Here is a 27,171-nt window from a genome sequence, read left to right as displayed (position 1 = left end):
GAACCATCATGGAGCGAGCCATTGCCAGGAGGAATCAAAGCATCCATCACAACTGTAGCTGACGAAGGAAAGGAGCCAAGAGGCGGTGACTCCAGCTATGCTGAGCTGCCCTGAATTAGGAATTGTCTGTAATTTGAATGCCAAAGGATGACGAGGTAACAGAAATTTAGCCCAATTTATGTTTATTTATTTAATGCATATTTATTAACTGCTTAGTATGTGCAAGTCATTGTTGTTTGGCAGTATTAAAAGATGGGCAAGCCTTCCTTTCTCTATGTTCGTAGTGTAATGGATGTAAGGGAGAGGGACCAAGCCTACAAATCACATGGGACAAATGTGAGAGTATGGACCAGATAGTGTATAAATGTAACAAAGGTGGAATTGGTAGGCACTAAAGTGATTAACATAGTGATTTATTGGAGGAATGATTTCTAAGCTAAGCATGAAGATTCAGTTGGAATTACATAGGCAGTAAAAGAATAGGATACTCTCTAGCTAAAGAAACATAAAACTTTCTAATTCTTGCATGATCAATATAGGAATACTTTTATATTTTATAGGCAGCTCTGAAGTGGATGGGGAGCTATTTACAATAGGGTCTAATATACATTAAATCTTCAATAAATATTAACTTTATTAATATCACTTCATTACCATCATCATCAATATCTTGTGTACCTTAAATAATCCCAAATAATGCCAGTGTTTCAGAATCCCTTTGCTAGTGGGTGTCCCCGAAATATGTAAAGTTAGAGCTAATAGTTATAGCGATTGTCAGGTCCTGAGACCTGTGTGAAATTAATGCAATGAGAAGCATCTGGTGGCTTAGGTTTTTATAAGAAGAAGTTTTAATACTAGGAAATGCACTGTAAGAGAATGGATAAGAATCTAAGGTTTATCATCAGAGAGATTTTTTTTATCTGAGTCTCCAGTTACTAATTTCATGAATTTTAACAATAAATACTTTGATTTTTGAAACTGCAAAGTGGGTACATTAATTATATCTACCTTATGAATAGTTATGAAAGTTAAAAGATATCATTCATGCACAGCATTTAACATAGTGCCTGAACCATCTTTTGTTGTCAATAAATGTAGATTATTATTTCCTCCTTGATTTTAAAGACTGAAATGCAGCAACTATTTAACCAAACTAATATAAATATTTTCAAAAATGTTATTTTCCAATAGTATTCAATAGGACTACCCACTATTCTTATAGTTATAAGATAGATTAGATAGTTATAAAAGCTGCCTTCCTGCAAATTGCTTTCAATAATTTGGATTCTTTTCCTGTTGTTTTCTTATAAGTTATGAGCACTTTATACATCAATAAAATTTAATAGATATGGGCTTCTCATGTTGAAGCAGTTTCACAAAGTGATAGAACAATCAGTTGGATTTGACCAAGTATAACTGTGGTCCTAATATTAGAGCTAAGTAGAGATAATATTAGCCCTATGGTAAAGTTAATATGAGCCACCTCCTCTAATCACAGAACTTCCCCAGGTTAGGGACAGCTTACATTGTATTCCAAGGTGCTGGCAGTCCTGATGGAAATCAGGCAGTGGGACCAAGTAATAATGAGACATAATTTGACACTCCCATTTACTGGGGAGCTAATTTTGTTGTCAGTGTGCATATGCTTGTGAGAAGAGTGTACAAATGTTCTCTTTAGGCCACATAGATTATGAGAGGGTAGAGCAATCATTTAACTTTAATGCTATGCTGACTTAGAAGAATGGTTCTGCCAATTTATTTCATTATAGGTCAAGGTTTGTTACTTTGAGTAATTCATTTTGAAATAAAATTCTGCCTCATATCTAAACTCTTAGTTTTGCTCTCAGCAACTTTTGTCTGAGTAATGTCACCACAGTAATCAGATACATCTGAATTCACATAATGTCGTTCTCCTGTTCAAACTGCTTTAAAACTTCCTGAAATAAAATTCACATGATTTAGGCTGGTGTTCACAGTCCTTCATAATCTGTCCATACCCAACCCGCCATTCTTCTCTCCTCATCCCTCATCTTATATCTTACATATGGTACAGTCCCATGATTATTTCTCAACTACACCATTTAACTTCACACCTTTGAACTTTTCTACATGCAGTTTCTTATACTAAACACTTTGCACCTTAATTTTCTGTACCTAACAATAGCCTGCTAGTCTTCGGAACCCACCTACAAAGGTCAACTTCTCCCTATAAATTACCTTGACTGCCAGAGGCAAAAAACTATTCCCTCAACACAGTGCTGACATCTTTTATTACAGTACAAAACAGGTCCCATATAAGGAAATTTGGTACATTTCAGCCTAAACATTTCATTTGATTATAAACCATTAATGTTAGAGACTGTATCTGATTCATTTTTTTAGAATAATTCTGAAGCCTAACATGCTACTTTGCACATATTAGGCACTCCAGAAGCAACAAATGTTTGCTAAAATACCTCATCATTTTATTTATTTATTTATTTATTTATTTATTTTTTGAATTTTGGTAACATTAATCTACAATTACATGAAGAACATTATGTTTACTAGGCTCCCCCCTTCACCAAGTGCCCCCCACATACCCCTTCACAGTCATTGTCCATCTGCATAGTAAGATGCTGTAAAATCACTACTTGTCTTCTCTGTGTTGCACAGCCCTCCCCATGCCCCCCACGCACTATACATGCTAATCGTAATGCCCTCTTTCTTTTTCCCTGTCCTTATCTCTTCCTTCCCACCCATCCTCCCCAGTACCTTTCCCTTTGGTAACTATTAGTCCACTCTTGGGTTCTGTGATTCTGCTGCTGTTTTGTTCCTTCAGTTTTCCTTTGTTCTTATACTCCACATATGAGTGAAACATTTGGTACTTGTCTTTCTCCACCTGGTTTATTTCACTGAGCATAATACCTTCTAGCTCCATCCATGTTGCTGTGAATGGTAGGATCTGTTTTTTTCTTATGGCTAAGTAACATTCCATTGTGTATATGTACCACATCTTCTTTATCTATTCATCTACTGATGGACATTTAGGTTGCTTTCATATCTTGGCTATTGTAAATAGTGCAGCGATAAACATAGGGGTGCATCTGTCTTTTTCAAACTGGGCTGTTCCATTCTTACAGTAAATTCCTAAAAGTGGAATTCCTGTGTCAAAAGGTATTTCTATCTTGAGCTTTTTGAGGAACCTCCATACTGCTTTCCATAGTGGTTGAACTAATTTACATCCCACCAGCAGTGTATGAGGGTTCCCCTTTCTCCACAACCTTGCCAACATTTGTTGTTGTTTGTCTTTTGGATGGCAGCCATTATTACTAGTGTGAGGTGATATATCATTGTGGTTTTAATTTGCATTTCTATGATGATTAGCGATGTGGAGCATCTTTTCATGTGCCTGTTGGCCATCTGGATTTCTTCTTTAGAGAACTGTCTATTCAGCTCCTCTGCCCATTTTTTAAAATAGATATTTGCATTTTGTTTGTTGAGATGTGCGTGCTCTTTATATATTTTAGATGTCAATCCTTTATTGGATCTGTCATTTATGAATATGTTCTCCCATACTGTTGGACACCTTTTTGTTCTATTGATGGTGTCCTTTGCTGTACAGAAGCTTTTTAGCTTGATATTGTCCCACTTGTTCAATTTTGCCTTTTTTTCCCTTGCCCAGGGAGATATGTTCATGAAGAAGTCACTCATGTTTATGTCCATGAGATTTATGCCTATTTTTTTTTCTAACAGTTTTATGGTTTCATGACTTACATTCAGGTCTTTGATCCATTTCGAATTTACTTTCATGTTTGGGGTTAGGCAGTGTTCATTCTCTTACATGTAGCTGTCAAGTTCTGCCAGCACCATCTGTTGAAGAGACTGTCATTTCCCTATTGTATGTCCATGGCTCCTTTATCGTATATTAATTGGCCATATATGTTTGCGTTAATGTCTGGAGTCTCTATTCTGTTCCACTGGTCTGTGGCTCTGTTCTTGTGCCAGTACCAAATTGTCTTGATTACTGTGGCTTTGTAGTAGAGCTTGAAGTTGGGGAGTGAGATCCCCCCCACTTTATTCTTCCTTCTCATGATTGCTATGGCTATTCGGGGTCTTTGGCGGTTCCATATGAATTTTTGAACTATTTGTTTCAGTTTATTGAAGAATGTTGTTGGTAATTTGATAGGGAGTACATCAAATCTGTATATTGCTTTGGACAGGATGGCCATTTTGATGATATTAATTCTTCCTAGCCAAGAGCATGGATGAGTTTCCATTTGTTAGTGACCTCTTTAATTTCTCTTAAGAGTGTCTTGTGGTTTTCAGGGTATAGGTCTTTCACTTCCTTGGTTAGGTTTATTCCTAGGTATTTTATTCATTCTGATGCTATTGTGAATGGAACTGTTTTCCTGATTTCTCTTTCAGTTGGTTCATTGTTAGTGTAGAGGAAAGCTACAGATATCTGTGTGTTAATTTTCTATCCTGCAACTTGGCTGAATTCCGATATTAGTTCTAGTAGTTTTGGAGTGGAGTCTTTAGGGTTTTTTATGTACCATATCATGCCATCTGCAAATAGTAACAGTTTTACTTCACCTTTACCAATCTGGATTCCTTGTATTTCTTTCTTTTGTCTGATTACCGTGGCTAGGACCTCCAGTACTATGTTGAATAACAGTGGGGAGAGTGGGCATCCCTGTCTTGTTCCCGATCTCAGAGGAAAAGCTTTCAACCTCTCGCTGTTCAGTATGATGTTAGCTGTGGGTTTATCATATATGGCCTTTATTATGTTGAGGTACTTGCCCTCTATGACCATTTTGTTGAGAGTTTTTATCGTGAATGGATGTTGAATTTTGTCAAATGCTTTTTCAGCATCTATGGAGATGATCATGTGGTTTTTGTCCTTCTTTCTGTTGATGTGGTGGATGATGTTGATGGATTTTCTAATGTTGTACCATCCTTGCATCTGTGATGTGAATCCCACTTGGTCATGGTTTATGATCCTCTTGATGTATTTTTGAATTCAGTTTGCTAATATTTTGTTGAGTATTTCTGCATCTACATTCATCAGGGATATTGGTCTGTAATTTTCTTTTTTGGTGGGGTCTTTGCCTAGTTTTACTTATTAGGGTGATGTTGGCTTCATAGAATGAGTTTGGGAGTATTCCCTCCTCTTCTATTTTTGTGGAACACTTTAAGGAGAATGGGTATTATGTCTTCTTTGTATGTCTGATAAAATTCCGAGGTAAATCCATCTTTCCCAAGGGTTTTGTTCTTGGGTAGTTTTTTGATTATTCTTTCAATTTCATTGCTGGTAATTGGTCTGTTTAGATTTTGTGTTTCTTCCTTGGTCAGTCTTGGAAGGTTGTATTTTTCTAGGAAGTTGTCCATTTCTCCTAGGTTTTCCAGCTTGTCAGCATATAGGTTTTCATAGTATTCTCTAATAATTCTTTGTATTTCTTTGGGGTCCATCGTCATTTTTCCTTTCTCATTTCTGATTCTGTTGATGTGTGTTGACTCTCTTTTTCTCTTAATAAATCTGGCTAGAGGCTTATCTATTTTGTTTATTTTCTTGAAGAACCAGCTCTTGGTAACATTGATTTTTTCTATTTTATTCTTCTCAATTTTATTTATTTCTTCTCTGATCTCTATTATGTCCCTCCATCTGCTGACCTTTGGCCTCATTTGTTCTTCTTTTTCCAATTTCGATAATTGTGACATTAGACTATTCATTTGGGATTATTCTTCCTTCTTTAAATATGCCTGGATTGCTATATACTTTCCTCTTAAGACTGCTTTTGCTGCGTCCCAGAGAAGTTGGGGCTTTGTGTTGTTGTTATTTGTTTCCATATATTGCTGGATCTCCATTTTAATTTAGTCATTGATCTATTGATTATTTAGGAGCATATTGTTAAGCCTCCATGTGTTTGTGAGCCTTTTTGCTTTCTTTGTACAATTTATGTCTAGTTTTATACCTTTGTGGTCTGAGAAGTTGGTTGGTAGGATTTCAATCTTTTGGAATTTACTGAGGCTCCTCTTGTGACCTAGTATGTGGTCTATTCTGGAGAATATTCCATGTGCACTTGAGAAGAATGTGTATCCTGTTGCTTTCGGGTGTAGAGTTCTATAGATGTCTGTTGGGTCCATCTGTTCTAGTGTGTTGTTCAGTGCCTCTGTGTCCTTACTTATTTTCTGTCTGGTGGATCTGTCCTTTGGAGTGAGTGGTGTGTTAAAGTCTCCCAAAATGAATGCATTGCATTCTATTTCCTCCTTTAATTCTGTTAGTATTTGTTTCACATATACTGGTGCTCCTGTATTGGGTGCATATGTGTTTATAATGGTTATATCCTGTTGTTGCACTGAGCCCTTTATCATTATGTAATGTCCTTCTTTATCTCTTGTTACTTTCTTTATTTTGAAGTCTATTTCATCTGATACTAGTGTTGCAACACCTGCTTTTTTCTCTCTGTTATTTGCATGAAATATCTTTTTCCATCCCTTGAATTTTAATCTGTGCATGTCTTTGGGTTTGAGGTGAGTCTCTTGTAAGCAGCATATAGATGGGTCCTGCTTTTTTATCCATTCTATTACTCTGTGTCTTTTGATTGGTGCATTCATTCCATTTACATTTAGGGTGATTATTGAAGATATGTACTTATAGCCACTGCAGGCTTTAGATTCGTGGTTACCAAAGGTTCAAGGTTGGCTTGTTTACTACCTTACTGTCTAACTTAACTCACTTAGTGAGCTATTATAAACACAGTATGATGATTATTTCTCTCCCTTCTCATTCCTCCTCCTCCCTTCTTCATATGTTGGGTGTTTTGTTCAGTGCTCTTTTTAGGAGTGCTCCCGTCTAGAACAGTCCCTCTAAGATACCCTGTAGAGGTGATTTGTGGGAGGCAAATTCCCTCAACTTTTGCTTGTCTGGGAATTGTTTAATCCCTCCTTCATATTTAAATGATAATCGTGCCGGATACAGTATCCTTGGTTCAAGGCCCTTCTGTTTCATTGCATTAAATATATCATGCTATTCTCTTCTGGCCTGTAAAGTTTCTGTTGAGAAGTCTGATGATAGCCTGATGGGTTTTCCTTTGTAGGTAACCTTTTTTTCTCTCTCTGGCTGCCTTGAATACTCTGTCCTTGTCCTTGATCTTTGCCATTTTAATTATTATGTGTCTTGGTGTTGTCCTCTTTGGGGAAATTCTCAGCAATTATTTCTTCAAAGACACTTTCTATCCCTTTTTCTCTCTTCTTCTTCTGGTACCCCTGTAATGTGGATATTGTTCCTTTTGGATTGGTCATACAGCTCTCTTAATATTGTTTCATTCCTGGAGATCCTTTTATCTGTCTCTGCATCAGCTTCTATGTGTTCCTGTTCTCTGGTTTCTATTCCATCAATGGCTTCTTGCATCTTATCCATTCTGCTTATAAATCCTTCCAGAGTTTGTTTCACTTCTGTAATCTCCCTCCAGATGTCTGTGATCTCCCTCTGGACTTAATCTCTTAGCTCTGGCATATTTCTCTGCAACTCTGTCAGCATGTTTATGATTTTTATTTTGAATTCTTTTTCAGGGAGACTGGTTAGGTCTCTCTCTGCAGCTCCTCTCTCAGGTGTTGTCTGAACTCTATTGGACTGACTTAAATTTTTTTGCCTTTTCATGGTGATAGCAGTGGCTATAGGCAGGTTGAGGGTGTGTCAGCTGGGAGAAGAAATTCCTTTCCTGCTTGTTGGATGCCTTGCCCTTCTCCACTGCCTGTGTCGGTTACCCGCACTCTTGGAGCTGCCACCAGGTTAGTCCCCTAAGCTGCTGTGGGCAGGGTCTTCATCCAAGCAGCACAGAGCCCTGCGGGGAGTGGCAGACATGCCAGGTGCACTCCTCCGTGATAGCAGTGCCCCTGCCAGGCAGCTGTGTGGCAGCAACGGCCTTTGGGTCTGGCCCGGGCGGCTTTGCATTGGGCTGGGATTCCAGTTGGCTGCTGGGAGCACACCTGCTCCCTCTGGCTCCGCTCAGGTGTGCGTGGGGCTCTCCCACGCGGACCTCTACCTGGCTCCTCTGGCTCCACTGCCACCAGTGTGCGCAGGCCGTACCCGGGCTGTTTGGTCGTCGCTGCTGTGGGCTTGCACAAGCCTCTCCTGGTCCCCTCTGGTGCCATTGGCTCATACGATCTGCTCCCAGTCCGTTCCGGTGCCACCGTCCTCAGTACATGCTGCCACTCTCCTGCTACTGGGCTGGTGTGTTGGGGTCCACGCTGGTTGGAGGAACGACTGGCAGGCTGCTTAATGCTGTGAGGGGCTTCAGAGCTGTGCTGCTTCCCTGGGGTTTAGGGTGCCTAAGATTCCCAGGATTCCCAGCTGCTGGCTAAGTGTACCAGGATGACTTCGTTCAACTATGGGGTCCCTGTCCCTTTAAGACTTGCAGGAAGCACTCACTTTTCTTTTGTCTCAGGGCCGCCAATTGCGGGAATCTGCCCACAGGTTTTGCTTTTCCATTTCTCTAATATCCAGCCCCTGTTCACCTTGTGTCTGCTCTCTGGGTGCAGATTTCTAGAGCTGGTTGTTTAGCAGTCCTGGGCTTTCACTCTCTCCCCATTCCAACTCCTTTCTTCCCGCCGGGTTCTGTGGTGGGGGAGTGTTTGGGTCCTGCCTGGCCGCAGCTTGTATCTTACCCCCTTTGTGTGATGTTGATTTCTCACAGATGTAGATGTATCCTGGCTGTTGTACTGCATCCACTGGTATCTCTTTTAGGAATAGTTGTATTTATTGTATTTTCATAAATATATATGTTTTGGGGAGGAGATTTCCTCTGAACTACTCATGCTGCCATCTTCCCGTGATCACCTCATCATTTTAAATAAAATGCTAATTCAGATTATATCCAGCTGAACCATACAATATGTACACATATTGAAAGGAATCATGTGAGATATCATTGTACATGGGTTAATTCTTTCTGGCTTTAACAGATTAACAGCTCCTCCTCTGTCCAAGCAGAATACTAAATACGTCCAAAGAAACTCTGCCCACAGGACATGGAGAAGATTGCACACACAGACCTTCAAGGATTTTTAACTAACAGAGAATTCTTGATTGTTAATATCCTGAAATATCTAAAAGTAGACATTTAAGATTTTATTTTTAAAAATTGTTTTCAAAAAATGTTTTTAGGCAATGTGTCTAATTGACCTCTTGGTACTTATGTGAAATGTGAAAAATACATTTTATTCCCTGATAATTTCACATCTCTCTTACTCACCTTAGTGAATTGAGCTTTGTCTCACACACAAAAAAGAGGCATCTTATGAATAAGACATCAGTAAAATCTATACCATGGCACTTGGAACAAAAAGAATACTCTTTAATTTTCTAGGAAAGTTATTATGAGATTTTGGCATGTGAATTTTACCTAAAAGGTAGATTTTAAAACAAAAATGAAGGAAGAAATTGACAAGAACCTATTCACCTTAAAGAGCCTCCATCTCAGATTTTAAGATCCTAGGTGCCTAGATTATTTGTTTAAAGTTTCATAATATTTGTCACTAATAGTGAATTATGAAGTTTGCAAATAATGTATCTTTTCATTAATAAGAACCATCACTAAAATGATTAATTTATAATTTCAAGGGCAAAATTAGTATGTTTGCACATAAATTGCAAAAATTCTCCACTTCCTCATAAAAATCATGTAGAAATACAGATCTTTTAAAATTTAATACCTTTAGGAGATTACTTTTGTCTGCATAAATTAGTAGAAAATTACTGAATACTTTGCAAATAGAGGTAATTATTTCTTTCATGTAGAGTTGTAATAATTAAAGTATCTTCCTTTTCTTACATAGTTTATATAGAGTTGGAAAGATGGAAAATCATACATTAGGAAATAACATTATAAATGTAAAAATGTAAGTAACATACTAAGGAAAATGTTACACTTGCTATATTATAAATAGCTATACAATTATATTTGTATATGTATGTATACAATAAATAAAATATACTTTGAGTCAAAATAAGTAACATAACCAAGATATCTGGACCAGCCTGATCAGTGCCCACCCATGGTTAATAATGAACAAACAATAACAACAACAAAAACAAGAGAGACAGGAGAGGAAAGAAATACAGAATTTTTATAACTCGATATATTTTTCTTCAAATAAATCACAACTGCTTTTAGAACATTTAAAAGATCTCTTCTCTTTAAAATGAGAGCTTTATTATGACTGGGATGGTAAATATTTTAATTTCCTTTGCATGGCTAAGTACAAATATAGGAATACATATAAACCATTGTTGAATGAATAAATTAATTAATAAATGATTCCCTTTACTGGCCTTCTTATGAATTTAAGTTCAACTGTTGTTCTTGCTTTGATTACATTACCCTTGGCCTGGCCAATACACAAATGTTGAGTTTGGATTCTGTTCAACCCAATTTATTCTCTAATTTTGTGTAATAAGTAGAATCAAGTATGTACATGGAAAGTTTCCAGTTAGACTGGAGAATCGACAGATTTTTTTTTATTATTACTTTCCTGTAAATAGTCCATTCACCTCCAAAGGTGGGGGATGATTACCTCAGCAGTAGTTTGATTTTCCTCTATTACTTAGGTTGTAGTCTAAACTAAAATCTATATTTAATCATCCATTGTTGCTAATACTTAGATGTAATCTCACTAGTGATTTATATTCCCTCCCCATCACTATAGCCATTCTTGTATGGTTGAATTAGGTGATCATCAAAACTTTTATGTAAGAAATATAATCCAGACCACATGCTACAGCAGGTAGAATCATGCACATGCGGCTGTAGAGCATCGACCATTTCAAATTTCAAGTTCAAACTCATTTAATATCTTCCAAAAATGATGCTTTGAAATACTGATTTTTCATACATATGAATTACTATGAATACATAGAATTTCATAGTGTGAACTACTACAATATTAATTATTATGCTCTAAGCAAGATAGAACAATCAAAGAAAAATTAGAAAATGCTTTACTTTTAAGTAACTTGGTAAACAGACTAATTTAGGTGGCACAATAAACAAACTATCTATGAAAATAGAACATACTGTGTGTTGATAAAAATGTACAAAAATTTTTAAGGAAAATGAGGAAGACAAACAGACCTTAACTACACTAATCTCATCATTCCATAATTTGTTTTAAGCACACAGTATGTATTAACTAATTAAATAATTAAAGCTATTATTGAAAATATGAGGTTAAACTAGTAAGAGAAAAAATTATATATTTCTGTCCTCCCTAGATTGTATTTTAATGGAAGACAGATCATAATAAAATAGCATGCAAATAGAGCTAATTTACAATTTTGTTACATGCTAAGTACCATGATTTGCTATCACAGCAAATCATGGAAGTCTGACACAGGAATGTCTAGGAAGTTTCCATAAAAGGTGACGGTTTTTGACTGACAGTTTTTCGACTTCCTCCTTTCTATTCCTCAACTATAAAAATTATTTTGATGTTAGATTCCCTTGAAACTAGACTTTCCAGCTGCTAGTTACAGTTAATAAACTGAGAAGTAAGTAGAAGTCAAACAGATACTGCCCATTCTTTCTTTTTATTATTTGCAACACAGATTTGATTCCTGGGGCTACAACAGCTATTTTGCCTACATGAGTTAAACACACACACACACACACACACACACACACACACACACACACACACACCACACTTGGGATGACACAATGAAAAGAAAAGTCTTGAATTTAAGTATATCATTTATCTCCTGTATCAGTCCCAGATTGCTTACTTCCATATTTCTTCCTTATGAGACTTTTTCGATGTCCTACTACACAAAGCACTATTAGTTGACTTACCATCATTTGCAGTTTAAAACGCTGAGTCACTGAGAAGAGGCATTTGAGCTGATAGGCAAAGGTAAGTAGAAGTCAACAAAGCTAATGAGGTGAGAGAAAGAGTATTCCTAGGAAAGAATATTACCACTTAAAAAATTGGCCTTTTTCTAATATTCCCTGGCTTTCCTATAGCTCTTCCCATCTTATAGCACAATAATCAGTATATGTGAATATATATTTTCTTGTTAAATGCATTATTTTTGGAAGATAGTAATAAATTTAAAGCTGAAATTAGAAAAAGTTAGAATACTGAGAAAAAATTTTAATTGTATCAGACATTAGTAATTGATAAAAGTTATGGTAAATGCACCATAAAAAAAAACATGTGCATGGTTCTACATGCACTACAGTATATTATCTGCACAACTATGCAATATGTGTTCAAGGCCTTAGGAAGGAAGGACCATGGAAAATTTGAAGAACTATTCCACAAGAATGAGTACAGACGGTGAAAGAGCAATAATATGAATTGACTGGTGAGATGAGTAAGTTAGAAATGAGCAGTTTCCTGAAAGCTACATTAAATGTTTAATAAATCAAGATCTGGTATCCCAGGAGTGACATTGACAGACTGTATTTAAAAAATGTCACTCAGAATTTTTTATTCCATGTGTAAGGAGCTTGGAAGGCACCACTCCTTACTAATAACAAGCAAAACAATAGACAGACTCAGACTCAAAAATCAACAACTCTTCTTGTATCCCTAATATAGAGGAGGACACAGACAGATAAATACAGGAAATAATGGCTTACCTGGGTAGAGACACTGCAGGAAACAGAGTCAGGATAGGAAAACCTGAATAGCTATTGATGAATTGCTGGAGGCTCATTGTGAACAACTCTGACAGTTAAAAACTCCAAGGGGTTTTTATCTCCTGTATCAGTCCCAGATTGATTTGCATACAACTGCATATGGGGACTTCCAAAATATTGTTATACTTACCTTCAAGAGCTTGACCGGTTTCCCATAGTAAATATCTGACAAAAAACCTCTAATGCTTCTGGTAAAGGAGGGGAAAGAAACCATTTGAAATACTGCAGAGCACTCTGTCCTTTTACAAAGACCTGCCCTCAGGAAGAACTAGTTAATGAGAGCCTGACTTAGGGAGGGAGGGAAACACCTAACTGCAGTCCTCTGTAGTCATCCTGTCCCACCAAAGGGGAAAGAAACTTAGAAACATTCATGAAGGTGACAGCCAGTGGCATAGGCTCCCTAAAGGAATGAGACCTAATCATAGAATGCAGATAATTTCCCCACACCCCTACTCACCACCGCATTACAAAAAGCTTGTTTGCAACAGTTTTTTTTACACCATAAATCTGGTCCAGGTATCAAAAATTACAAGGTATATCAAAAGGAAGGAAAAAATACATTTTGAAGAGATAGAGCAAGGATTACAATGAGACATGGCAGGGATGTTGGAATTATCAGACTGGAAATTTTAAAGTATGATTAATATACTAAGGGTTCTAGTGGATAAAGTAGGCAGTGTGCAATAACAAGTAGCCAGTGAAAGCAGAGAGATGGAAATCCTAGGAAATAAGAAAAGACATGCTAGAGATAAAAGTCACTGTGATGGAAATGAAGAAGGCCTTTGAAAGAATTGTTAATAGACTGGACACAGCTGAGGGAAGAATCTATAAGTTTGAGGATACATCAATAAAAAACTCAAAAATATAAAACTACAGACAACGATAATAAAAAAAACTCAATAAAGTAGAATATGCAAAGACTTTCAGGCTACTACAAAAGGTGTAACATATACAAAATGGGAATACCAGAAGAAAGAGGGAAAGGAACAGAAAAAAAGAAGAGAAACAATAGTGACTGAGAATTTCCCAAGTTATTATCAGACAGCAAATCACAGATACAGCAGCTCTGAGAACACCAAGCAAGATAAATGCAAATCAAATGAAAACACTGTACCTGGGCATATCATTTTCAAACTACTGAAAGTCAAAGACAAAGAAAATACCCAAAAAGAAGCCATAGGGGGAAACACCCTAATTATAGAGGAAACAAATATCAACATTGTATCTGACTTCTCCTCAGAAACCATGCAAGTAAGAAGAAGAGAATGGTAAAATTTTAAACTGTTGAGAGAAAAAGAAAGTCATCAGCCTAGAATTTTGTACCCTGAGAATTTATCCTTCAAAAGTGAAGAAGTAAAGACTTTCTTAGGGAAACAAAGATAGAGGGAATTTGTTGCCAGTTGCCTGTGGCCCTGCCTTACAAAAAATGTTAATAGAAGTTCCTTAGGAAGAAGGAAAATAATATAGGTAGGAGATTCAGATATACTCAAAGAAAGGAAAGGCATTGAAAAAGGAATAACTTAAAGTAAATATAATCACTTTCATTTTTCTTATTCTTAATATGTCTAACAGATAATACACTTTGTTAAAAACAGTAGTAGCAACAATGCATTCCATTCTGTGTGTGTGAAAAGATTCCTATCTTTTCAAGCTTACATGGAACATTCATCAAAACAGACCACATTCTGGGCCAAAAACACACTTCAACAAATTTAAAAGAATGGAAGTCATATAATGTCTGCTGTGAGATCACAGTGGAATTAAACTAGTAATCCCTAACAAAGATAACTGGAAAAATCTCGAATACATGGAGATTAAATAACACAATTCTAAATAACATATGAGTCAAAGAAGAAACCTCAAGAGAAATTAAACAATATTTAGAACTAAATAAAAATTAAACTACAGTTTATCAAAACTTGTAGGATGCAACAAAAGCATTGATAAGAAGGAAATTTATAGTATTGAATATACATATTAGATAGAAGAAAGATTTAAAATTATTAATATGTTTTCACCCTAGGAAAATAGAAAAAGAAGACCAAAGTAAATCCAAATTAAGCAGAAGAAAGAGATAGTAAGAAGTAGAAAACAATAATATTGAAAATAGGAAATCAGTAGAGAAAATTAATGAAAACAGAATCCAGATCTTTGAAAACACCAATAAACTCAGTAAGACTATAGGCAGGACAATTAATAATACAAGAGATAGGACACAGTTAGTAATATCAGAAATGAAGGAGGAGACATCCTATGGACAGGACACTTCTATCCTTGGTCTTAATTCTTATTAGAAAAAGTTATCTGGAGTGGAAATTCCATAATTATCATAATAATAGAATGTGATTGTAACAAGACTGGAAGGACCTTGAATGCTGGGCTGAATTTGAGAAAGGTGAAGAAGTAACACATACAAATAAAGCACACAAATTTGTAAAAACTACGATTTGAAGCAGGGTGACCATAAAAGATATTACAGCTAAGCTTAAGTCTTCAGCAATACATTAAGCTTGTGTTTCAGTAATAAAAAATGGGAAAAAGAATGAGGTAGTTAATGAACACCTACATAGTTTCAGGATTATCAAGATTGTTGATTTCCTATAAATCACATCATTTATGTTGGGAAACATCCTTCAGAGTAAATATTATTTCTCCTAATTCATGAAAAAACCAAAAGGGGAATCATGTATTTGTAATGTCACAGGCTAATTAATCTTAAGTCTCTAATCAATACCCATGTCTACTTGACACAAAGTCCACATTCTTGCAAATACCATACCCTGCTTTTCAGTGAGGTGAGGACAGAGGCAGACTTACTTTTAGTTTTTGTTGTTTTATAACAATATATGAGTAAATTTTTTTGAGGATATCACTAAAAACATGCCTCCTAGACACAGTGTAATAAGGATGCTATAAAAAACCAGTTCATTTGATTGGAATATTACCTACTGGATGTGGAAAGGATGTTGATGGATGAACCTGATATATAGTCATGAATATAACTGTAAATCATGAATCCAGGAATATAACTTTGGAGTAGTTTTAGTATGTTGTTTATAAAAATTTTACTTACACCCACACATCCAAGTAAAGTGTTTTGAATGTACCAGTAAGTAGTAATATCAAATCCTCTTTTGAGGTGAAAAATAAAGATTATAGGTTTTTTATGAATGCTTACATAAATTATTTTATTGACATGTTTTAAACAAAGTGAAAAGAATCCTCTGTCAAGTTTCTATTTTATAAAACCAACTAAAATAAAACAAAACAAACCCACAATAAAAATTTACATTTAATTTTTCTTCCATATTGTAAAGAACATAAAATCATTCTGAAAAAAATCCTGCCTCTTACTTGTTTTCTTGTATTTTTTATTTTAATTCCCTCTTAGTTATAAAGTTATAGCTTTTTCTTTTTTAAGAATAAAGCAACAGCCTATAATTTCTTAGTGAGTTTCATAAGTGAAAATAGACAATTTGGCGATGTTTGTCTGTTGATTATTGTTTGTTTAACATTCAGTAGTTAGGAACCTCCTGGAGTGTTGCAAGTAATAGAAAAAATTCTCCACTATTCCAGCTGTTCATGTTATAGAACCCTTTATTCCCACTAATACCCAAGAACAGAGTCCTTAAACATTCTTTTAAACATTGGGCCTAACTGAATTTTTATTATTTTGTTTATGCTTCTTAGCACATGCAGCAGTGAAAAATATTTATGATTAAAAAAGAAAATAAAGAATACATGTAAAGAATAAAATATGTCTTATTATTGCATAGTTTTAGACCATTAGAAGAGAAGGTTGAGAAGAAGAAAAAAACAGAATGAGGTAGAGTGTATAGGACATCTTTGGTTTTAGACAGACTTTAAGGAAAATTCTAGTGCTTTCATTTTTGGTTGCATGTGTCCTTGGAATTTGTGAAAAAGGGAAAAACATAGTCCACATTCCGTGAATACCCAGGATGTTAGAGAACATCTTTGATGACCTTACAAAGTGCTTATTTTGAAAAATGCCTTCATATATGTAGAGTATTATGGTAAACAGTATGTAGTAGACTTAATTAAAGTTACTTTATGAAGCCCCTCTCAAGACATTCTCCTCATTAGACCAAGACTAAAGCACACAGCAATAAGCTTAGGCTAAATATGAACAGGGGAAATTGATGCATAGTGTAGAAATCCAAACACTAGCAATTCTAATCAATTAAAACTACTATATGAGTTAATATACATTAATGAAGAAGAAACAAGGAAATATTGGGTTTAAATTCTGTTAGCTGATAACCCATAACTTACAATATATCCTCTCTCCCTTTAATTTGGCCTATTTTTCCTTCCTTTAGACTAACCCCAGCAAAAAAAACTAAGATAAATAAAATTATAAGTGAAAGAGGAGATATTACAACTGAAACTATATAAATACAAAAGATAATAAGAGACAAAGGATCATATGTGCCAACAAATTGGATAATTTAGAAGAAATGGAAAAATTCCTGGAAACATCCAATCTACCCACACTAAATCATGATGAAATAGAAAATCTGAACAGACCAAATACTAGCAGAAATTGATTGACTAATCAAAAACCTTGCAACAAAGAAAAATCCATGCTCAGATAGGTTCACTGGTGAATTCTACAAACCTTTAAAAAAGAATTAATAATAATCCTTTATTGTTGAAATCCTTCAAAAAAGGAGAGAACATGTCCAACTTCACTTTATAAGGCCAGTGTTACCCTGACAACAAAGCCAAGGAAGGACATTAAAAGAAGAACAAATTACAGGTCAATATCCCTGATAAATGTACAAATAAAAATTCTCAACCAAATATTAGCATACTGAACTCTACAATGTATTAAAAGGATCATGCAACATGATCAAGAGAGATTTATCCCAGGGATGCAAATAAGGTACTACATCTACAAATCAATATGATGCACCACATTAAAATAATATCCTCAAAAATACAGCCTATGGAATGGAAAAAATATTTGCAAACCATATATCTGATAAGAGGTTAATGTCTAAAATATATAATGAACCCTTGTAACTCAATAGCAGGAAAAAAAAAACAGTCCAATTAAAAAATGGTCAAAGGACCTGAAAGGACATTTTTCCAAAGAAGATATACAGATGGTCATCAGCTACATAAAAAGTTGCTTAATATCACTATTAATCAAGTAAATGTAAATCAAAACCACAATGAGAAACCCCACTACACCTGTTAGTATGGCTGTTATCAAAAAGTCAAGATAAATGCTGGGGAGGATATAGAGAACAGGAAACCTTTGCACACTCATGATAGAAATGTAAACTAGTACATCCATTATGAAAAGTGGTAGAGGTTCCTTAAGAAATTAATGAAAGAACTAGTATGTGATCTAGCAATTCATTTCTGGGCATATTTTCAAAGGAAATGAAACTTTTATCTCAAAAGAGATATCTGTATTCCCATGTTCTGTTCATTGCAGTATTATTCATAATAGCCAAGGTGTGGAGATAATCTAAGTGCCCATCAACAAATGAATAATTCAAGAAAATGTGATACATGTATTTGCAACACCATGGATGAGCCCAGAGGGCATCATGCTAAGTGAAATAAGCCAGTGAGAAAAAAGCCAATACTACTTGAAGTCATTGGCAATAGACATGTTAGAAGTGTTAATGAATAAAGACATGAGATGTTAAATAAGATAAAAAATGTTATTTTAAGATGATGTTAAAGAATTTGACCTAAGAGATAGTAAAGAATACAGATTTCCTGTAAGAAATGTTAAAGGTTTCTATGCAGAAGGAATATGTTACTTTATGGAAATTTGCATCTATACAAAAAAATGAAGGGGACATAAAAGGTAAAAAATGGAAGTGAATGTAGAAAATATTTTTCTTTTATTTATAGTTATTTTTAGAAAATTGACTGTTTAATGTTTAGCACTACAGCCCGTTTACAAAATCAGACTCCTGGCCCTAGAAGTTAAAAATGATATTTTACATTTTGAAACAATCATAAAAACAAAAGCAAAAAATGAAGGCTATTCACCTAATGTAATATGTGACCCACAGTTCCTAAAATATTTACTCTCTAGCCCATTTGAGAAGAAATACCCTGACATTTCCTCTACAGCAAAAATGATAGCAATGTGTTGTGGGGTTATAACAAGTAAAGCCTGCAAGTGAAATATATGACAATGGATAAGTGAGAAGAAATGGATATACACTGTGACTTCCCTTATTATAGACAAAGTAGTATGATAATATTTATACATAGATTCAGATAAGTTATATTTAAAACCTTGTGATAAGACTGAAAAAAAAGGAAAGAGGAAAAAAGCGAGAGGAAGGGAGTGAGGAAGGTGTTTAGTTAATAAGGCAATAGTGGAGATGAATTGGAATCCTAACACTTGATTTAAATGAAGGCAGGAATGGATGCTAGAAACAAAGAATGGATGGAAAAAAATAGAAGACAGCTAGACAATGGTAGATTTAAATGTAACCATATCAATACTTTTAACATAAGTGATTTGAACACCTGATTATCAGTAAGAGATTTTTAAACAAGATGAATAGTACATGCTGTCTACTAAATACTAACTTTAAGTACACAGATAAAGAGAATTTAAAATTGAAAGATTAGAAAAAAGCATCCCATGCTAAAAATAACACTTTTTTTTAATACAGCTGTATTGGCTCTATTACTGTAGCACAAAGTAAACATTAGAATTAGGAATATCATCAGGAATAGAGGCAAAACATGTTAATAAAGAGGTCAATTCACCAAGAAAACATAACAGTTTTAAACAGAGGCACAAAATAATATATCTTAAAAATACATAGAGCAACACTAATAGACCTGAAAGGAAAAAATAGAAATAAGGAAAGAATGCAAACTCCCTCAATATCGTTTACTTTAACTGTATGTTGAAATGATAATATTTTAGATGTATGGTATTAAAGAAAATGTATTATTAAAAACAACTATATCTGCTTCTATTCACTTACCTTAAAATGGCTGCCAGAAAATTTAAAATTCTATCTGTGGCTCACATTATATTTCTATTTGACAGCGCTGCTTTAGAGTAATTAAATAGGTGCATTTGAGTATGTTTCACTAGAGCATATGAACAATAATCTAATTCCAAGTGAGTTTCTTCACTTGGTACTCACTGCCTTATACTGTAACTCCATTTATACTTTCAAAGAGGTCATAATTCAAAAATGTGGAAAACTTCTATGCCTACGTTACATCAATAATCTGTTAAATTACTCTGTGATAACCTTGGTTCTTCTATTTCTCTATAAACAAAACTCAAATGACATTGAATGAACCAACTAAAACTCTTCCAGATGGGATTTGAAATGACTTGAATTACATATTTTATAGATTGTTTTATATTTTAAAAAGGCGGGAGAGTGCAGTAAGTTTGTATGTTTATTTTTAACTTACATTTTGTGAGTTTTAAAAAAAGAAACTTATATTTTGTGAGTTTTAAAAAAGAAAAAGAAAATAATATATAGTTTATTTGTAGATAAGGCCTGAAAGGCACAAAGAAAATACAAATGAAAATATCAAATGAAGCTAAAAGTAAAATGTAGCCCTCAAGGCACATGTCAGGAAATCCTGTAACTTGCCAACTATAGGTCAAAATTGGGCTTTGTATTTCCTACCTGCCCTAGAAAAGAGAAAAACATTGTTTTCCAAGACCCAGTATAAAAACAAAAATAAATAGATAGATAGATAGATAGATAGATAGATAGATAGATAGATAGATAGATAGATAATAGATAGATAGATAGATAGATAGATAAATAATAAAAATACAACTTGCTCAGGAGAACCAAAACTTTTACTCAGAACCAAAATAAGATGTTACCTTCTTTTTTTATAGGGTGTTATTAGGAAACACGACAAGGGCATTCTCACCATAAATACAAAAACCCAAGTCAAAAGGTTTGTAAAGTATTTGCCGTTATGCTCTTCAGTGCATGTCTTTTATATGACAAAGCCCAGTTTCATAAATCCAGTGAACAGGAAAACTAAATGATTCTTTCTGATCACAGGTATCATGATCTGGCATAATGCAAGGATACAAGGCAAACTACTTGCAAAGAATGATGGATTTCATATCACAGGTAATCTAAAATTTATCTATGACCTAAGCTTGTGATTGGTATTAAACAGCACAGAATTTGTAATTAAGAATTGCTAACAGATAGCTAGGAGTGATGCCATTCTATTTGCCAATTTATTAAAATGAATGTGGAATTAAAATTTTCTACTGGAAGTTGGAGACATCTTCTGGAATAAAATTTAAGCCATCTCCGCTAAAGGAAGAAAGAAGAACAAATCGTGAATAATAATGCTTATGTTCATTTGCAAAACATTTACTTTCTGCCAAACATTTTTCACTATTACATAGAAATTATTTTAATTAAAAATGCTATTGTTCAAAATGAAAGGAAAATAGAATGCAATATTATTTTCTACTGATACAACCATTTTAAAGTTGTCAAAAAGTTGAAAACACACAGCTACCTGTCCAGAGTGAGTACTGGCTCATAATTGCTTTGTGGGAAGATGAAAGAGGTAAACAAATAACTTGAGAAGAAAAGAATGTTTCTGAAGACAGTCTATCTAGTATCTTGATAGAATATATAGTTAAGTATGTATATTTTATATATATGGTATATACATAGATGTGTAAGTCATATATATATGTATTTGTGTGTATGTGTATGTGTGTTTGTATACATCTAATTATAGTTATAGTATTTGGAGAATCATTTAAATTTTTCAAGCACCAGGACAGATTATAGTTGAGAGCAGTTGCAGGGCTTTGAATAAATAAAGCATAATAGATCATTTTTTGCAAATAAGTTTTGTTGTGTTTGTTCATGTTAAATAATTTTAACAAGTGTGTTATCATGGATCTCTACCTTAAATCAACACATAGCCCTTGACTGTTTGTGTATTAATGTACTTTGCTTTGAGTGATTCATTTTGTGAAAATGGAACATGTAGAACAAAGATACTGCTATGTGATAACACATTTTAATATCTAGTTAACATTTTTATCCAGTCACTACACTCAGAGAATATAAATGACTGAATTATCAAAATACACAAGTACACTGTAAGTGACAAACCATTCTGACTATGGACTGTAGTGTTTTCATGGGAGTTTTATATGCATCCCTTGTCATTGTCGAGATCTCGAGATTCTGATCAACAGAGAGAGCTTATCTGTGTGATCAAGGTCAAACCAAAGCAGTGTTATTTGATGCAAAAATAGGAAATATCTTCACAAAAGTAAATAAAGTTGGGTAGAGAAACATAATGTTCCTATGAAAATATTCATAATATTTAGATGCTAATTTTCCTCCTCCAAATAATGTTTAATAAAAAAAGTTTTAAAAAATGTTTAATCAGACTTCATGAGTTTAGGTTATTTGAGTACCAAAACATTTCTGTAATGGGTTTTTCTTTAACAATGAGACAACTAACTGACAGGAAAAAGTTTTGATTTGACACTGTGCTCCAAAAACACATGAGGCTGACAGAATAAAAATGGGAATGTTCATATTTTTACCATTATTAATAAATAATTTTAATAATACGTAGGTATATTTTATCAAATTAATAATCATCTATGCTTGTCTCAGAAGTACTGGGGGAAGATCTTTTCTATATGGCCTACCAGTGTTTCTTGAACACTTAGGAGAGCGCCTGTCACCAAACCCCTAATAATTATACATTATACTTATCTGCTGAATAAATGAATTATCTTTTTTATAACCAATCACTCACCACTTTTTTAAAGAAGAAATATAGAAGTATACCATATAGATAGATGACAGATAGATATATAGATAGGCACACTTATAAAGATATAAATATATGTGTACATACATGTGCATGTGTACATACATTACAAATCATATGTGCATTTTTACAAAATAAACAGATTGCTGTAAACAACACCCAAATCAAGAAATAGAATATTAGTGCCTAGAAGCTCTTGTCCACTTTCAAGTCACTTCTAAAAGTAATTTCTATTCAGACTTTCTAACTATATATTATCGTTGCAAGTTCTTGAGAATGATACAAGTAGGCATATAGTTACTATGATGGTGTCTTTGGCTTATTTCAATCAACATTATGTTTGTGAGATTCATCTATTTGTATATAAAAATATTTTTGTGCTCATTATTACATACAGATTAAAACTATAAAAATTTCAAAATTTAGCTAAAATATCCTCTTCTATTTTATGGTTTATGTTGCACACTTTTGATGTCTTTTGATCAAAAAGAACTTTAGTTGAATAAAATCTAGTTTATCATTATTTTTCCTTTATGGTATTACCATTTGTGTCTTAGGATATCTTTAACCATCCCTAAGATTTTGACTGTATTTTTCTTTTTTTCCCTAAAGTATTTTTATTTTTATTTTTCTATTTCCACTTAGATTTATAATATATTAAGAATTAGGCTATAGTGTAAGACAGAAATTAAAAAACATTTCCCCCCATATGGATATCCAACTGGACCTAACACCATTTATTAAAAAGACCATCATTTCTTCCACTTAACACTGTTCAATCTGTGTCTGTACATACGTGAATCTGTTTCTGGACTCTGTTCTTTAACACTGATCTATTTTCTGTACTTGCACCAACAGCATATAATTAATTTAGGTTTAAAATATATCTCAGTATCTATCTGATATTATAAATATCAAGAATCATTCTTGTTTAAGTTTGTTGAACTCAGTGTTTCTACTTTGAAAGTGTAGATAATACAAATTTATCTGTATTTTTTGTCCATAAATAAAAGCTAATGTAGTGTTTTAATTGGAATTCAAGTGTATATAGATAAATTTTGGAAGAATTTCCATCTTCCTAGCATGAAGTATTAGAAATTCCTCCATTTATTTAGGTCTATTTTGCTTTAAAATCTATTGTTTTCAGTTTCTGCATCTGTCCCATCTAAGTCCTAGAATCTTTACAACTATTATTAGGAAAAATTCACTGGCAAGATAAATTCAGTTCTCTATCCCTCTTTTGTACTGAATTTTTACTCATTAAACCTTCTAATTTTTGTTGTTTTTCCATCCTGTAAGACTGGAAATAGTTCTGTTAGGTTTCCCTGTCTCCTAATGCAGTTCTCTGGGGTCTTTGCCTAGGTATAAAAAGAGCAAAGTCAGCAGAAAGAAATTAAGCAGAAGAAAATTAATAAGATTAGAGTAGAAATCAATGAAATTAAGAACAGGAAATCAATAGAAGGAAATGAGTGAAACAAAGATCTTGATATTTGAAAACATCAATGAAATCTATGTTCTTGCCAGGATAACTAACAAAATAAAAGAAAGGACACAAATCACTAATAAAAATGAAGGAGGAGATATCCTATGGACATGACAATGATAATTGGAGAATGCTATGAACAACTCCATACCTACAGATTTGATAACCAATTTTTTGAAAGACATAATCTGCTAAAACATACAAGAATAGACAATATGAATATACCTGTATCTATTAAAGAAATTGAATCAGTAATTAATAACTTTCCAAAACAGAAATAACCAGACCCATATGGATTCACTGATGAATTCTACCAAACATTTAAGGAAGAAATGATACCAATTCTCTGTAATATCTTTCAGAGAATAGAAGCAGATGGGAAACTTCCTAACTTGCTAACCCATTCCATGAGGCCAGTATTATCTAATACCAAAACCAGACAAAGACATTACAAGAAAAGCAAATTATAGACCAATATCTCACATAAACATAGATGCAAAAATGCACAAAAATATTAGCAAATTATTTCCAACGATGTATAAAAATGTATGCACCATGACTAATTAGGATTTATCCCATGTATACTAGCTTGGTTCCATATTTGAAAATGAATTAGTGTAATCCATCACATCAAAAGCTAAAGAAGAAAAATTATATGATGATATCAATTGATGCATAGAAAGCATTTGACAAAATCCAACAGCCATTCATCATAAAAAAAATCTCAGTAAACTACAGCTTACATCATATTTAATGATGAGAAACTAGAAGCTTCCTCACTAGTGTAAGAAACAAGACAAGGATATCTCCTCTCACCACACCCATTTAATATTGTTCTAGCTAATGAAATGAGACAGAAAAAAAATGAAATAAAGATACAATTTGAAAAGGAAGAAATAAAATTGCCTCTTTCTTGGTAGATGACATAATTGTTTATGTAGAAAATTTGAAAAAATCAACTAAAAAACTCCTGGAAATAATAAATTATTAGAGCAAGATTGCAGGATACAAAGTTAATATAGAAAAGTTAATCACTTTCCTTTATACCAGCAATTAACAAGTAGAACTTGAAATTAACAAACTCAATACCTTCTATGTTACCACCCCATAAGTAAAATATTACACTAGGATTTGGAGCAGTAGGAACTCTCATTCATTGCTGGTGAGAATGCAGAATGATATAGCCACTTTGGAAGGCAATTTGTTAGTTTCTTACAAAACTAAACATATTCTTATCATATAATCTAGCAATTGTGCTCCTTGGTATTTATCTAAAGAAGTTGAAAACTTTTTTCCACATAAAAACCACATAGAAACCTGTACATGTATGTTTATAGTAGCTTTATTTGTAATTGCCAAACATTAGAAGCAACCAAGATGTCCTAGAGTAGGTGAATAAGTAAATGTAGAGCATCCGTACAACGATATATTGTTCAGGTCTAAAAAGTAATGAGCCATCAAGCCATGAAAAGACATGGAGGAAAGTTAACTGCTTATTAGTAAGTGAAGTAAGGCAACATAAAAAGGCTACATACAGTATGATTATAATCACATAACATTCTAGAAATGTGAAACTATGGAGACAGTACAAGAATCAGGGGTTGGAGAATGGGCAAAAGGGATGAACAGGTGGAGCAGTGAGGATTTCAGAGCAGTGAAAATACTCTGTATATTATAATTACAGATACCTTTATTAAACATGTGTCCATAATCATAGAATGTGCAATACCAGGAGTGAACACTAACATCAGCTATGGCCTTTGGGTGATTGTGATGTGTCAATGTAGGTTCATCAATTATAACAAATATGTCACTCTGGTGGTTTGATAAAGTATATATGCGTGTGTGAGTCAGGAAGTACATGGGAAATCTCTGTGCTTTCCATTCATTTCTTACATAAACCTAAAATTATCTTAAAAATAGTCTTTGTAACAAGTGGGGACTTACTGGCATCTTACTACACTAATGAAAAGTGACTGCAATGGGGTATGGGGTGAACTCGATAATATGGGTGAATGTCATAAGCACATTATTTTTCTTGTGAAACCTTCATAAGAGCGTATATCAATGATACCTTATAAAAAATAGTCTTTGTAATAAAGTAAATCAACCATTAAAGAACAAAACAGAACACTGGTCATAGACAAGAAATGATTACTAATCCTAGATAATTGTGATTTTTTTACTAACTGACTCTGCATTTGAATTAAGTATGAGTTCCTTTTTAAAACTTTTTCTAAAATGTTGCTGCTTTTTGTCTGCCTTAAATACAGGCCTCAAAGTGGCTAGCTGCTACGGCAAGACTAATTACTTTTAATGGCTTGGAAAACCTGTTACTGACCTTTGTTGAAGTGTGACAGAGAAAACAGCAGCATAAATTCACTCTCAGCTTTTTTTTTTTTTCACTCTGGTATTGTCGTTTCTCATATACAGCTTGAGTTTTGAGCCAGAGACAGGTTGAAAGATATGCAATCATCAGTTCAGGGGCTCTGAAGCAATGGAGACTTATCAACCAGTTCAAGAAAAGGAAAGGAAAGGAGGCCTTCTTCTCTGAACAGAACATAATTCATCATCACACACTATCACAAGCAATTTGTTCATAGGAAATCAATTCAGTCCTCTGACCAATACCTCCTAAACCTTATCTCTACTTTATCTCTCCCAGGAAATAAATTACCTGGTACTATGATAACTCAATGATAAACTCAAATGATGAAAATAAAGGACATTTCACATGGGAGAAGACACTAGTTAATTTAATTCAGTGTTCTGTTTTTATAATACTGAAAAAGAGGCCAGTTTTGAGGAGTGTGATAATTTTTCTTTGATACCTATATAGAAATATTAATTCTTAAGGTAATTGAATTGTTTTAAATGTTCGGTTTATAGCATGGACAAGACAGTGGACTACAGTCTCCCTGATCCCCAGAAAAATATTGTCCCTCAAAATTTTTTATGAATAAAACTGAACTATAAATAAATGTTCATTATATTCTAGATTTAGTTTTCATTTTTTGATGATTCTGCTTCTAGAAAGCCCAGTCATGGCTGATAAGAATTATAATTTTCAAAGAAAAGGTAAGCCAGATGTGGTATTAATCTCTTTTATTGGAGGAAAAAGGAGGCCACTTTTACTAGCCTAATATGTTCTTATGTTTTAATTTATCAAATTAAATAATATAATAATAT

The 27,171-nt window shown here is 33.8% G+C and overlaps 1 long non-coding RNA gene across 2 annotated transcripts; it reads left to right on the top strand.

Moving 5' to 3' along the window:
- Nucleotides 1-26,947, top strand: LOC118969137 (uncharacterized). Of its 2 annotated transcripts, XR_005057033.2 has the most exons (4): nt 1-155; nt 20,566-20,627; nt 20,738-20,809; nt 26,256-26,947. It is a non-coding gene; the product is annotated as an uncharacterized lncRNA (long non-coding RNA). The 2 variants fall into 2 exon arrangements; XR_005057034.2 differs by lacking the exon at nt 20,566-20,627.
- Nucleotides 26,948-27,171: the final 224 nt, after the last annotated feature.

Source organism: Manis javanica, chromosome 7 (genome assembly GCF_040802235.1).
Source record: "Manis javanica isolate MJ-LG chromosome 7, MJ_LKY, whole genome shotgun sequence".
Taxonomy (NCBI): Eukaryota; Metazoa; Chordata; class Mammalia; order Pholidota; family Manidae; genus Manis; species Manis javanica.
The sequence above is the reverse complement of the archived record's forward strand: the minus strand, read 5'-3'. Positions and strand labels throughout refer to the sequence as shown.